This window comes from Xenopus laevis, chromosome 8L, assembly GCF_017654675.1.
Source record: "Xenopus laevis strain J_2021 chromosome 8L, Xenopus_laevis_v10.1, whole genome shotgun sequence".
In the NCBI taxonomy this organism is placed as follows: domain Eukaryota; kingdom Metazoa; phylum Chordata; class Amphibia; order Anura; family Pipidae; genus Xenopus; species Xenopus laevis.
Genome location: NC_054385.1, coordinates 48,900,802 through 48,917,379, shown reverse-complemented (window position 1 = coordinate 48,917,379; position 16,578 = coordinate 48,900,802). Strand labels below are relative to the sequence as shown.

The 16,578-nt window shown below is 35.4% G+C and overlaps 1 protein-coding gene across 3 annotated transcripts in view; it reads right to left on the bottom strand.

Moving 5' to 3' along the window:
• aff2.L (AF4/FMR2 family member 2 L homeolog) overlaps positions 1-16,578 on the bottom strand; it is a 352,995-nt gene that overhangs the window by 225,718 nt on the left and 110,699 nt on the right. The window contains exon 1 of one of the 3 annotated variants that reach the window (XM_041572756.1): positions 7,153-7,223. The exons of the other annotated variants lie outside the window; for them this stretch is intronic. The gene's annotated coding sequence lies outside the window, so the exon portion shown is untranslated. Of the gene's footprint in view, positions 1-7,152; positions 7,224-16,578 lie in introns of those variants that run through there. 3 annotated transcript variants of the gene reach the window in all.

Below are 16,578 nucleotides of genomic sequence, written 5' to 3'. Positions count from 1 at the left end.
TCTTTTTATTAAACCAAGCTTGACCAAACTCCCATCCACGATTTTATCTTATCTTATTCATTTTATTTATAATAAAATAATTTTAAAAAGTCATTTGGGAAAATCAAGCTAAAACTCGGATTTGACTCCTAAATCAATACATTTTTCCAAATTCTTTGGATTATCGGACAAACCCAGCACAGATAATGATATCTTCAATTTGTAAGAGGGACATCTGCCATTGACTTCTACAAGACCTTGGCAGGTTTTAGGTGGCGGATTTTCGTATTTGGACTTCTAGCAACTTTGGGCTATAATAAATCTCGGCCAGAAAAAAATGAGGCTTTGTAAATAGCCCCCTTAATCTAGTAAACTTCTAGGGGGTTATTTACTAAACTCCAAATGCCGAAAAACCCCAAAAAATGTGCTTTGTTAGTATAAAATCAGATTTATTTTGTGAAAAAGAAAATCACAAATTTTTCGGGAATTTATTATACCCAAAGGATGGAAAAAGTCTGAATCTGAAAATCCGCCATCTAAGACCTGCCGAGGCTGCATATAAGTCAACGGGAGAAGTCAAGAAGATTTTTTTGATCTGCGTTTCGTGCAATAAGCCAGTTTAATAAATAAAGTTTTTGGGGTATTTGGGCGAAAATTCCCAAAAATTTGTGAAATTCAGAGTTTTCAGGAGGAAATTCCGAAAAATTCATAAAATTAGTATTAATCACATATTAATAAACCTTGGTTTGGTTTTCAAATATTTATTATACCTATTATATTCCTGCAGAAGCATGGTGACGAAATTGGAATACAGCACATCCTTTGGCACAGCTGTATGGCTTCTCTCTGCGCAAGCTATGTGAAAAAGTAGTTGTCCATTATATAAAAGCAGTGGAGCTGACCCACTCTTGGGGGCCCAAAGCAATAGGGGATGGGCAGCCTCAAGGTCAATTTAGTTTGAGATGTGGGGTGACCAGTTATTATATATATATGGCCTTGGAATAGCAGTTTTCCTGGCTGTGACCTTGTTATTATATAAGGAGGCTTGACAAAATGCTGGATGCATGTTACCTAGAAAATATAAAAAGTGCAATAATGGTAACACAAACTACATGATATGGACTATATACATTACACCATATTGACTTCACTGTTATACTGAAACTGACTGTAACAATGTGAATGTGATATTTATTCTAACATGGAGATGGCTTGACTTTGTACAATTAATGCTCAAATAAAGATCATCTAAAAAAAAAAAAAAAAAAAAAAAAGGGGGCCTGAGCCAAAAAAGTACAAAAACCTCTCCAATAGAGGGTGCCATTAAGAACTCCATTCAACTTTTAACCATTATTAATTAGCATATTTTTACATTTGCTTTTAAGTATGTCAACTACCATACTCGACTGGAACATAATATGACATAATACCCCACAGTTATACCAATAGTACTTGTTGATGGCCTATGTTTACTGTTTTGTTGTATCTTTCTGTTCAAGCTGTGAGCAGACTTATGGTTGTTCTTATTGTTCCTTCAGTTTTTGAAGTTGAACCCAACAGAACAGGCCATGCCCATTTGATGTTTAGGCACTACCCCAAATTGGCTTTTAACAATAAACTAAAAAACTGAAAGAGAACTGTGATACAATTTTACTGCACCTGGAAATGTATTGTTGGATTATATGTAATCCAACCTGTGTTATTTTTAATGCTTAAAGGCAGGATAATATAGTTAATAACTAGTGAACATTATACACTTAAAACCTAAGAAACCAAATAATTTTTTTATTGTGTTGCGATCTGTATTTAGCACTTATTTACAGTATTTAAGGAGTAATGCAATTGGTCACACCCCACAGATAAAGCCATAATCACAGTGCAGCATGACAGACAAACTAAAAGGAGATTGACTTCTGTGCTATTTATTTACAATGTCTGTAACTGTGAAAACAATCAATAATACAGGGTGATTTTTTGTACATCTCCAAGAGAAAGAGCTGGTCCATTGCTAGTTTATTTCATCACATGCAATGCCCGATGGTTACCTAAATAATCACAAAAAGTAATTCCAGTACACTAAAATCAATCCCTGACAGAGCACCTTCCCTACTTAATTACAGTATAGAGAGTTCTGCCAAGGGTGAATAAACTTAGACGTGAAACTTTAGAGAGGGACTGGAAAACAAAGACATTGAATCTGTTTTACTTACTTGTGACATGGAATTACATTTGGAAAGTACAAAGCTGACAATCCTAACTAGGTGAGGTGAGAGTTCAAATGAAGATCCAAATACAACAATAGCAATTGGTTTCCACTGCCAAAAGCTGTCAGTAGTGTTTGTTTGAGCAACACAGCATCATATTGTTAGTGCTACAGATTTGCGGTCACAATGATTTTAGTTTTTACCAAGGCCAAACCAATTTCCATGGCTATATGATACTTAAATATGTCAAGTACATATTATGAATAAATATCTAAATATGTCAACTATGGGTATATTAAAGAAACAGTTGAAGAAACTAGGTAAATAGATAGGCAGTGCAAAATTATAAAATTATTTCAATATAGTGAGTTAGCTGCCAAAAATGTAATGTATAAAGGCTGGAGTGATTGGATGTCTAACATAATAGCCAGAACAATACTTCCTGCATTGCAGCTCTCCACAGAAATACTACGGGCTGGTGCAGTTTTTTGGGGTCTGGGGTATCGGGTAAGTGATTAGAATTGATGGGGGGGGCTGCCTTACAGTGAGGTTCTCTTAAAGAATACTGAATCCTCCAAAATGTAAAGTTCTACTTTAAAGGAGAATTAAAACTTAAACTTAACAAAGAAGTAGGGTAAATGCTGTACATTATGAGGTCCATGTATTAAACCTTAAATGTTTATAGTGGTAGGGAAAACTTGAATTTTTAGAGGGGGAAAAAAAAAACTTTAGTATACCCTAAAGCTTATAAAAATCCGAATCTAAAAAATACTCCATCTCAAACCTATCAAGGTCATGTAGAAGTCAATGGCAGATGTCCCTGAAGACGTTTCTTGACATTGTGATTGTGGTTTTTGCCCAATAATCTGATAAAGTTTCATGAATCTGTCACAATGTTTTTTTGCTCTGACTTTTTCGAGAAGAGTTATAGATTAATGAGTTTGTGGATGGGAGTTAGGTCAACTTTGTTTTGTTAAACTCGAGTTTTAGTAAATAACCCCCCCTATGTGTTGGGGTTCAGCCTAAGGCAGCCAAAGCCCTTTGGCAGTTACGATCTGTGTCTCCAAAGTTGCCTCCAGTAGCTCCCCATCTGCTTTCCTATTGATTCAATGTACATACTCTATGCTGCCAGTTTAGGGACCAATTCACAATCTACTCTCTGTATATAATATAAAAGTCACAATACAAGGTTGATTGGCAATAACTTCAGATTCATGTCTCATGGCAGCTCAGAAATAAGTGCAGTTAGCATCAGAATGTAATAATAAGCCCTGTAGCAACAGCTTATATAACAGGCAAACCTCATTTTCTGCTTAGCCTTTTAACAGCTGCCCAGACCATACTGAGCAAATGCGTGTCACTTACACGCCTAACAAAATCTAAGATGGTGACTCCCTGAGCAAAACTTTAAAGGCTTGTATCACTGTTATAAAGATGCTGAAACGTTAGGTGCAGTAAGTTTAGTATACAAAATACATCATTTCTCCCCATGTTTGTTTTAAGGGTTTAGTTCTTCTTTAAAATTGTCTCAATAGGAGATGGTCTTCCTGTAATTTTGAACTTTCTGGGTAATGTTTCTTTTTTTTATAAGGGATACCATACATACATTAGATTTGCACACAGGTAAACAGTTTACAAAAAGCAACATCTTTTGCATTGCGAATATTTTGCCATTAATGACTTGTTTTAGATTCCCCCAATACCCTTTTTTTGTGGAACAATACAAGTAAAATAAAGCATATGTGCACGTTTTATATGGTTACTACAAAAAGAATAGAGAATGAACACATAAAAATGAGGCAACATGCTGGACCTTTTGATCCTTGACTGCCTTATGTTTGTTGCTCTTAAGGGAGAATATCATACACATCAAACATTGGATTCCTTTGAATTAGAGGGTTACTAAGTTACTGTTCATAGTCTCACCTCCAACAGGGCAAGACCTTTAAAAATAGAAATCATCAGATGTCTGAAATGAATCATATCCGTATGTTTTTTTCTGTTTATTTCTTAAATACTACTGTGGAAGCCCCAGGAATGTTTCTTTCTATTCAAATACAGCCTTAATTATGTGGATTAAGAGTTGGTACTGTGAAATATTTTCTCCCAAATTTACAGATCGCTCATTTTAGTCATGTTTTGGCTTTTAAACAAGGATATTTCAATAGATCCTTTTTTGATTTATGCTGCATCTTTGGTCCTTTGATTTTTAACACTGAAAAGTGTCTCCATGGACTAATTGTGTTACAGTACAACCATTAATATCATTAGAGAGTCACTAAAATGAAAGATTTACATAATATAATATATATTAATATATATGTATATATTAATATATATATATATAGTCTGCAAAAAACATCTGTCCCATGGAAAAAGTTTGAAAAACCCAATGTTCACCATCACCGCTTATTCCTAAATCAACAAGTCCTTACAGGAATCTTAATTGAATGATGTGGAGATCAGCCACATATTAGCCCCGGTCCTGATTTTACAGTCCCACCCACAATATATCACCAGAATGCCTATTGCTCGTTACATCATACTTGGGGGTACATTTACTATTGGTCGAATATCGAGGGTTGATTAACCCTCGATATTCGACCATCAAAGTAAAATCGTTAGACTTCGAATATCGAAGTCGAAGGATTTACCGCATTTCTTTCGATCGATTCTAAGGATTTTAATCCATCGATCGAACGATTTTCCTTCGATCAGAAATTACTTAGAAAGCCTATGGAGAAGGTCCCCATAGGCTAACATTGGTGCTCGGTAGGTTTTAGCTGGTGAAGTAGCTAGTTGAAGTTTTTTTAAAGAGACAGTACTTCGACTATCGAATGGTCGAATAGTCGAACGATTTTTAGTTTGAATCGTTCGATTCGAAGTCGTAGTCGAAGGACGAAGTAGCCAAAAAAAAAAACTTTGAAATTCGAAGTATTTTTCATTCTAATCCTTCACTCGAGCTAAGTAAATATGCCCCCAAATGTTCATTTAAACTATCCCTTTAAGAATAACCTACACAATGTCATTGTAAGCCAATTAAAAAACTGTGGCTGGCTATCAATTCTATCTTTTGCTCAATTACAAGAAATAATGTTATTTTATTTATTTTTTTCTTTCTTATGCCAAAATGTTTTTCTAAATACCTTTAAATTCAAAATCTATTTAGGATACAAATGTCTACCAATAGCCCTTTGATTTTTAGTTTCATAGTTCATGCAACTGTGAAATTCTACTTAGCGAGTAATGCAATGTGCTATTGAGGCAATAAATCAGCATATTTAGACAGAGCCCTACACAAAGCCTGCCATATTTATTTACAAGGGTGTCAGTGCTGTGAAAGATTTATGCTACATATTTCAAACTATTGCAGTTTGCTCATGAGAGTTTGTATCTGACACTTTGAAAATAGAGCACTGAATGCGAATGTGACTGACAGGAAAAGTCAAATTATTGATAGTAAACATAAAGAATTGTTTGTATCAAATTCAAAGTATAGTTAGTATTCAAAGAAGTGAATTAATCGAGGAAACGAACAATCCAAACAGAAAGATAAGCAAGAATTATTGAGCTCCTGAGGGACCTGACTTTGAAAGGACTTCTTAACTGAGTAGAAATAAGTTTCATACACACACACAAATATATATATATATATATATATATATATATATATATATATATATATATATATATATATATATATATATATATATATATATTATATATATATATATATATATAGGAAGGTAGGCGAGCACACACAGGTCTTAGTAGAAAAACAAATGGTGTTTATTAAACAAAAAAAACTAACGTTTCGGCTAGCACTCTAGCCTTTCTCACTTTGAGAAAGGCTAGAGTGCTAGCCGAAACGTTAGTTTTTTTGTTTAATAAACACCATTTGTTTTTCTACTAAGACCTGTGTGTGCTCGCCTACCTTCCGATATCCACTATTATTTTGCTGTTAGCACCCAGGCAACAAGACCGTATAAACGAGCTGTGCTGGCTTCTTCCGCTCATTATATATATATATATATATATATATATATATATATATATATATATATATATATATATATATATATATATATATATATATAAATCTGTGTCTAATAATTACAGCTCCAGTTTCAGGAACAAAGAAAGAGGAGCCTGATTTAAACCAATGGGATACAAACCTCACTGGAGTATACTTCTGAAATTTTAGGGTCACTAAACCTAGAGATTTGTACTACAATGACAAGCACGCTTTAACCCTTGATAAAAATATTGGAGTATACTGGAACTTGTAGTACACCAAATTTTGAGCAAAATATGGTTGAGAAACATCACTTAGATTCCCTTTAAACTAACCACATATCACAAATGGTCATTCATGTGCAAGTAAACTGATGGAGGTATTTATAAAAAAAGGGAAACCGAAAAACACGCACAATCCCAACATTTTTTCCTTTGCAAAGGAAAACCCAGAGCATCTCATGGAAAAACAGCTGTATTTTTGCATCACTGCATAGCATATACTGTAGAATAATACTTCCATAATTTGACATCAAATTTCAAGTAGGTCTTAAAAAGTGCTTCATAGATGTGCACAACGTGCAAGGTATTAAAATGTCTAATAAACAATATTTATTGTGAAATGTGATTTTTCGTTCATATTTTTGCCAAATGTTATTTCATTTTGCCATTACATTCTGACATGAGAACCCAGAAATGTGACTGGTAGCAGGCTATATTGGGTTGGCAGGCAAAAGTCCAAACTGCTTCATAAATATTAGTTAGTCACTTTGTAAATGACACACTCTATGGGTTCACAACTTGAAAAGCAGAGCCTTTGGCAACTTTGAAAGTCATTTTCTATTCAGTTTGCTTTGCTACATTAAAGACAAGATAACAAATCTCCTCTTCCCCTAAATTATTGCATCTTCAGTTGCTTTCACGCTAAATTTTAAAAATGGTTCTGATTACTTACTAGTAGGAACTGATTCAAAGTCCTTATTTCAGAAGGGGTCACAGTGAGTTCAGACTACGTGGTAAGTCCCACTTAGTATGCTAGCTATGCGCTCCTCCTCTGCATCTCTTGCACAGTCTTTTATTTAAGCCGAGAAAGTCATATTTCACAGAATGATGATTTTTAAGGTGGTTTTGATGAAAGCTCATGCAGGAAGAGACTGTAAAATAATTTCAGATTAAATTCCAGTCTGGAGTGATTTTGCATATATGATATTTAGGAGACTGGAAAATGTGTTTTTCTGCTAACTTGCATATTAACAACTATCTACTTTGCAGGCAAATTATACTTCCCTAAAGCTATTTCAATGAGCAATGTTGATTCACAAAGAAATGTCAGCCTTTTCTCTACCAAATACAATTAAAGGATGTGCGTGCATCTTTTTTTTATGGTTATTGTGCAATGATGATCGTAATCAGCATATAAAATATCAAACATTATATAGATGTATATTTGTACAGTCATAGTACTTATGTAAGCCTGCTTCTTTTTCAACAGTTTTAAATATGAGCTTTGGTATAAGTTAGAATATAATGAAATGTCATGTAGATTGTGGATTGCTGAAACAGTTCCAAGAACATAAATGCAATCTCTTGTGATATACAGGTAAAAAGTGTTAAGAGTTTGTCCTGCCAACAGGTATCAAGTTATAATCACTGAAGTCAAAATATTGCCAATTTGAAATAGCCTGAATATATACATTTTTTGTATGAATGTATTTTTATGGGGTTTTTTTTGTATTGTTGGGTTTAGGTTGAGCTCTTATACATAGTGATGGGTGAAAAAAATCGGGAATTTCCTGCGAAATTCACTAAATGGCGAAAAACTCAACCAATTTTCGTTTTTGCGAATTTATTCGCCGGCGGCAAATCGCGGGAATTCACGCCTGGCGAATAAATTCGTCTATCACTACTTATACACATGAGCTCAACCTAAACCCCACAATACAAAAAAAAACACAAAAATACATTTTAATGTAACAGTGTATGCCTGTGTTTTTGTTTTTTTTTTTTAATTTATCATTTACCAGTGGCTAATGACAAATTGAATCATCAAAATACTTGTTTAAAAAAAACATTTTAGGCATCACATATTTTCATATTACAAGTAGTTAAAGTAGTTGCAATTCTAAGACCTGATTTGCATCTTTACTGAGTGCACGCCACCAAAAATATGTTATCAGTTTTTGTTTTCAGTTTTTAAAGAAGTTCAAAAAATAGCAACAATATTAATTAAGGGGTTGGAGGACATGAGCTATAATGAAAGGCTGGCACCATTGAGGGATTGTGATTAATCTGTTGAATACATTCAAGGTCAGTACAGGGAATTCTCAAGGCAACTCACTAGAAAAATTATGCAAGGAATGTGAGACCATCCTTGTATCTCAAGAAAAGAAAATTCGATGTATCAGCATATGAAGATTTATAATGTATTTGTTTAAAATAAGGTGATTTAGGTGACCAAATGAGAACTAAAACTCAACAAAGAAGAACAATTGATATTCTATAACTTCTGTTTAGGGCTGCTGTGCCTCTCCCAAGGCTACCACAAGCTCTATGCCTCCAAAAATTTCCGCAGCATTATACAAAACTAATTTGAAGGCTAAATTATGATAATACCAATATGCACGTTTTGACCTTTAACTAAATAGCAAAAGTCAAAGGATAATTAATACAATGTTTCCAATGGTCACCACTGGAGAGTCAGATAAAAAACATTAGGAAACAAAAGTATTAATTATACAACCTACAGAAGGCTAGAATAACAGCTAGCTAGCGAAGGTATGCTTTTTGCTTCCACATTTAGAAAGACTTGTCTACCCATTTCAGCCCTGTTCTCTCTAAGCAAACATTTAAATTCTTTTAGTTAAAAATAAATAAATAAAAATATATAAAGGCACTTCTGAAACATTGGTAGATAATGTACCCCCTACTGTAATTTAAATGGAAATTAGATATAAAAAAATAGTTTTGTGACTGTCTAAACAAAGCAAGACAAAGGTTGTGTGGTTTAATAGAGGAACCCTCGAAAAGTCTTACTTTAAAAGGAAATGACATGCATTTAAAGGCAAACTTTATTAGAGAATATTAAGGAAATGTATTTTGTAAGACAGGTTATTTACCAAAACTCAAATGAATCTTTTTTTTTAATAAAACAAAGTCAACGAAACTCCCACCCATGAATTGAACTCATTTATCAATAATTATTTTAGAAAGTGTCGGAGTGGAAAAAAGTTATGACAACGTTTGTGTGCCAGTTAGGATTGTATGATTGACACTCCGAAAACTCAACTCAAATCTGCAATTGTTGTTGCAAAAACTTGTATTTATTGGATTATCGTATGAAACCCCAGACTTTACCAGATTATCCAGCGCATATCACAATGACAAGAAACAACTTTAAGGACATCTGTCATTGACTTCTATATGACCTCGACAGGATTGAGAGTATTTTCAGATTCTGATTTTTAACTGCTTTGGGGTATAAATCTCTAAAAATGTGTCTTTTTTTTTTCCTCTAAAAATATTCCCCTTTACAATCTGTACCAGAAAAAATGGAGGTTTAATAAATGGGCCACTAAAATACATAGCTAAACCTAAATCTACACTATTTACAAACCTTATTTTGAAATTCCTATTTCTAATGTGCTATTGTGTCACTCAAAATGCTATATAATCAGGCACTAGGTCATTAAAGTAAAACTATACCCCCCAAACAATGTAGGTCTCTATTAAAAGATACTGAGTAAAACAGCTCATGTGTAAAACCCTGCTTCATGTACAGTAAATGAACCATTATCATAATAATATACTTTTTTAGTAGTATGTGCCATTGGGTAATCATAAATAGAAAATTGCCATTTTAAAAAATAAGGGCCGCCCCCTGAGATCGTACGATTCACTGTGAGCACATACAAACCACATGTAAGGTCACATGAGCCAATTAACAGACAGAGTTCTGCCTTTTGCTTCCTCACTTCTTCCTGTTACAGTTAGTGTTGTAGTATTTCTGGTCAGGTGATCTCTGAGGCAGCACAGATAGAGTCACGAAATGGTGGTTCAAGGCAAGAGATGTAAAAGGGCAATATTTATGTAAATATATATTCCAGTTTGGTAAGATTCTTTAATATGTCATTCAATTTGATATAAACTATCTGTTGCTTAAGTATTCATTTTGGGGGTATAGTTTTCCTTTAAGTATTGGACTGTGTGAACAAAACTACAAATAACAAAGATGAATTCACACAAATATGAGAGGACCAGTCCAGTTAAAAGACAAATTCAGCCCTTCATGACTTGATAGTAATCATGTTCGAGAGTTTGTATTCTTTCAGTACAGCCACGTGTGAGAGAGATTCTAGGATAAAACTGGCCATTTCTGATGCTGTAGATAGTTACTTATAATGTTATCATTTATTAGAAGCTGGAAGGATTAATCTTAGTCAAAGTGCTAATGATATTATGAACTCTTTTTCAATACAAGTTGCAGAAGAGGTCTACATATTTTAAACCATTTTATCCCTTGGAAATCCAACATAGAAAACGAGACAAACTGGAGGAAACTTTCTGAATCGGAATACTTTTTATGCAAGTCAATCTGATATCAGACACAGTCTTACACCTTAGCGGCTGTGCCCCGTAGTAAATATTTCTTGAGCATTACTGTCAACTTGACTCGAGACGGTTTATATTGGCCTCTTCAGATGAGAGAAAATTGGTGTCGGCAGCCTCCTGAGCACATTTTAATAATCAGCCCGATCATGGGTGCATGGCAGCTGCACGATTGATGGTGTTAGACAGCAAATAAAGAAATGTGCCAGTGGTGCCCTCAGATCTGACATAACGAGGGACGCATCAGTTATTTGACTAAAAGGCCCTATCAGCTGTGACACGGGACTCGGTCTTACGAAGAGCTAATGAGGATATGTGGCAGCGTTAGCATTCTCTTCAGACACTAATAAGTTGGAAGTGATCTGCATTGTAGATGAAAACCTCCATGCTGCAGAGGATTACATGTGCATCCCACTGAAGGAACAAGCTAATATGCTAATGCTAAATCTAAGGTATTTCCTTCTTTCTGTGCATACTTCATACCATTGCATAATGACTGCCCTTTGCATGCACTCAGACACTAAATAGAAGGATTTGTGTTTGTATGCAGATTGTCTTTGCTGAAAGACTGGACCATTGATGTCTAATAAAATTGGCACAGAGAAATATTAAATTGTTTCAGCATAATACCCATATGAACCCTGGGGTGAAATAAGTTGCTAGTTAGCATTCCAAAGAGCCTGAAAATATACATTGGCCAGTGAGCTTATTAAACTATGGGTTATGCTCTTGGTGAGATGCAGATATAGAATGACAGTTTATTTTTATAGCAAATACTTTACTATAAACAAGGGTTAAGGGCAGAGCAGTAAATCATAAAATACCGAGTATGCTAATACAAGTACAAATTGCTAAAATTGAGTGTGCTTGAATGCTATTTATAAAGGTACTTGAGAATATACATACATGAATCTCTTGGTAAGCAACGATGCACATGTTTAGCCTGCTCTAATGATTAAGATACATAGACAAGTAGTGATGGGCGAATTTGCGAAACGGCGTCTCGTTTTTGACGCTGGCGTCCCTTTTTTTGATGCCGGCGGCCGTTTTTGACGCCGGCTGGCGTTTATGTTTCGACGCCCGACAATTTTTTTTGACGCCGGCGAATGTTCGCGAATTTATTCGCTGGTGGCGAATCGCGCATCACTATAGACAAGAGGTACAGACTTTCACCGAACACATCAACTCAGTGGAACACAACATCAAGTTTACACATGAAGATGTGCAAGACAACAGACTAGCTTTTTTGGACTGCTTGGTAAGAGTCAGAGAGGGTGGAAAGCTGGAAATAGAGGTCTACAGGAAACCAACCCACACAAACAAGTACCTGCTATTTGAATCCCACCATTCATTAGATCAGTGACAGTCGGATTGAGCTCTGCGTAAAGTCCAATCCTAAGGTAATTAGCTGCACCAAAGGTGATTGTGGACCCACTTGTCCACAAGTTAAAATAAGATCAGGGCTGTCCGACTGGCAGCCCACGGGACCCCTCCTTGGGTGGCCCCCACTGCATGCAGTTACACACATGAACTCAAGGGAACCCTGGAATTAATACTAGCTGTAACCTGTGTTCCATTAGCATTCATGCATACAAATGTGTGCAATTTCACCAAAGCAAACACAACATTTTTGTTCATATTGGTGCATGCTAACACTGTGGTCCTAGGTAAGAGTTACTAGTTCACAAAGATCAGGGAAACATAAAAAAAAAACCTAGCTAGAAGGGCTTCACCAAATGTATTTTAATTTAAATGAAATCAGGGAAGCCCTTCAATATGAGTATTTAATAGACATGGCCCTGAATTTTCCAGCTAGTCCACAGTATGTGTGAATAGAGTAGTGTGTGTTAATGCAATAGCTACTTAGAAATCTCTGTGGAAGATGCCGGTACTAAAATGACGGAAATATTGCCATTTCACTTAAAGTACAGTGTTCATAAATGTGCCCTCTGCTATTAATAACAGTTAGAATATAGCAGATTGGACAGATTTAATTTGATAAGAAAAATGTGCAGATGAAGCAGATAAATTCAAATTAAGTTGGCCCTTTCATGAAGCAGAGAACCAGCGTATATAAGATACCTGTATCTCCTAATTCAATTCCAAAATGCCCCATAGACTTCTATTGAGTTTTCATAAGATAAGCTTTTCTCATGAAATTGAATCCGGCCTTCAGATATATTTTATTTAAAACCAGATTCATTTAGATGAGAAAGACTTAGCTCCTTATTCAATACCAGAATTTCCCACATAGCCAGATGCAATGCCACGAGAAATAACATATCTCCCCGTTTATTACAGTCTATGGTGAAAAACTGGAACTGAATTAGATCATTTTCTACTTGGTGATGAAACTTCGCTGCAGGCCTTTGTTCAGTATTGTAACAACAAGGTAGCGGGGTTGGCATTCACTATGGAAATACAAGATGCATGTATTCCATTCTTGGATATAATGCTAATGGCTAGGGAGGGAAGGATTTGTACGGATTTGTATAGAAAACCCATTACCCGCAATACCCTGCTGCATGCAGAGAGTGCACACCCTGCGGCATGTTTGCGAGGGATTCCCATAGGCCAGTTTATACGTCTAAGGAGGATTTGTTCCACATGGGATGATTTTCATTCCCAGGCTATGGCATTATGGGACCGTTTCATCGAAAGGGGATATGAGATGAGTGTGGTGAGAACAGCCTACGAGAGGGCAGTGGCTATGGACAGGGAGAAATTGCTGTCCGATTGTGGCTCTAAACGGCATAAGAAGCCTAAGACTCAGAAACAGGGGAACTCAGGGGTTAGATTCTGTACTACATATAGTAAAGAAACATGGTCATTACAATGCAGTGTAAGGAAATATTGGGGGGTGCTGCTCCAGGATTCGACTCTGGCCAGGGTGTTGGACACACGACCATCCTTTGTCTTTAGAAAAAATAAGAATGTAGCATCATGGGTTTCACGTAGTCTATACAGTTCTAAAGACCGCGGTAATTCTTACAACTGGCTGAAGTATAAAGGGAACTACGGATGTGGTAGAACAAGATGCAAATCATGCAGATTCCTTAAAGTTTCGAAAGAGTTTTCAGCTACTAATACAGGGAGAGTCTTTAAGATTAACAAATATTTCAACTGTACATCAAAGGGAGTGGTCTATCTGGTCACATGTGCATGTGGGTCCCAGTATGTGGGAAAAACATTGAGAAAGGCAGGAACACGTATCCTAGAGCATATTTCGGCGGTGGGCAGAAATGACTGTAAATCCGCTGTAGCTAAACATATCCTAGATAAGCATGAAGGAGTTATGAATATTCAATTTCAAATTATAGATGAGCCCCAATTTGACGTAAGGGGTGGGGATTTTGATAGAAGGCTGTTGGTTAGAGAGGCGTTCTGGATTCATCAGTTGAGAACCACTGAAGCATACGGTGGGATGAATAGGGAATGGGAATTATCATGTTTTTATTAATAATTATGGTGGGATTAATTAATGCTCTTGTATACATTTTGTTTTGGGTTGTTTATGTGGGTAATGCTCTTGGTTTGGCTGATATATTTATGTCAATTTGTCTTTTATTGGTATGGGATAATTCATTTACTAATTTTGGGGGTGGGGATTTGGGATCTAATGGTTTAGCTTTATATATAGTCTTTATATATATTGTTGCTTATTTTACACCAATCACATTGTTACAAATTATGTTATCAATGCACGAACTATTTTGCTATTTTGTATTTGTTTATATTTGACTGTTTCTGTTCTGATAGGGAGGGTTGCTTGTTTATTCTAAGTACCATTGCATTATTTATTCTTTTGGGCTGGATGGGGTTAATGGTTTTTGTGGGTGTGTTTACTTGGAGGGTTTTTAAGGAGTTGAAGGTTGGCTGCCGTCAGCTTCTGATGAAGTGGCAGGACGCCACGAAACGCGTTAAGCGGGCAGCCAGGGTGAACTGCTGCTGTAACCTGTTTTTATATGCTTACTGAATAAAACTTTCCATTTTTTAATACTTTTACTGGACTCTCACGGTGCTCCGCTGTTTTTTCTTCTTATCCTTGGGATCCCTTTGACCGCATGGGATGGCGGCTGGCTGTGCAGCACGTTTGAATCCGGTGTCCGGTAAGTGCTCCCACTAAACATTTTTTTCTACTCCTCAAATTGAATCTTGCCCATAAGTTTTCATATGATAAACCATAAATTGAATCCAGCCTTTAATACGATGAATGCATAATTGTATAATAATGTTTTTCTAGTTGACAGATTTCACTCATATTCAACATCACCATGAAAATTATAGCACCCCCTTAATATAGATATATCACCATGAAAAATAACTTGAAACAATAGACACTGACACTGCAACCAGCAAAATTATAAACTCAAACTATTCTAAATACATGGTTAACACAAGAAGCCTAATTAATGCAGCTACAAAATTCCATCCAATTCCCAGAGGGTTTTTATCTTTATACTCACCGTGAGTCTGGCTCAGCTCAGTATTATTTGCAGAAGGAACTGCTCAGATGCCCAGTACAATACTAGCCATACTGCCAAGTAGCTTAAAGCTAGACTTGTTGTGAGGAGAAACATGACATAAAAATATTGGACCAGGAGGTAGAATTAATTTTATTGTGGTTTAGTTTTGGCTTTCTGGAGCCATGGATTTAAACATTTTACCTGTAATTAGCCAGATAATATCAATATCTTTATTATATAAAGGCATAGGGCAGATTGGATGGCAGCAAATGGACAAAAGTGGACCATTAACCTGTAAATAATAAGCTGTAATACATTCTACTGTGTATTTCAACATTGTGTGCAGCCTCTCAAATGTGATTTCATTAATGTGTATAATGGGCTGGTCTTGTTTTATTTGTAAAAACCCATTCTATTAAATTAAACAACAACACAAGAGCACCGAGGAATACCTGCAGTAAGCTTCCCTATGAACAGCATTTAGCTGCACAAAAAAAACCTTCATTTTGTGTCAAACACCACCTTATTTAAATATACAGTTTGATTGGTAGTGAATGATGTCTCAAATATTTGATTGTCAGAATAATACATAATAATAGCATATGGTTGACTGCACAGCTCTAGAATAATGAGTACACATATCCTTCTAAAAAAACCCGTAAACTCTTTAATCACCAAAGAAGCTTTGCAATATTTTGTGTATTATTATATTTTCTGCATCAGTTCAAAATAACTGCTCTGCATAAAAGAAGTTGTTAAAGTTAAATCCATTGGCCCACTTACCTAACCCACTTAAAAGCAGAGAACAAAACATATACCCGCCCCAACACAATTATGGAGCTTTTAATAAAACTGTAAGGTGGATTTTCAACAAACTGAATGAATTTTTGTGTAATTTCACTTCTTAAATAAGATGGGTGACTCTATACCTAAAGCAATCAAGAATAAATTAGATAACTTTTAAGTGAATTAATTTTGGAAAGAACCATGTCTTCCAAACATGGCATTTACAATATATTTATATATTTCAGTACAACACTGAATTTTCACAGCACTAAAAGAAAATAATATTTTATACTAACTCAGGTTTTTTTTTTATTATTTAGATTTTTTATTAAATAGGTTTTGTGCTAAAGTAATTAAGTTCAGTTTTTTAAGGAGGTGCTGCAGAATCCTAACAATGCCTTTATGGCTAAAAGTAGGTTGGTAAATTATGGACTCATAGGGGCACATTTACTTAGCTCAAGTGAAGGATTAGAATAAAAAATACTTCGAATTCCGAAGTATTTTTTTGGCTACTTCGACCTTCG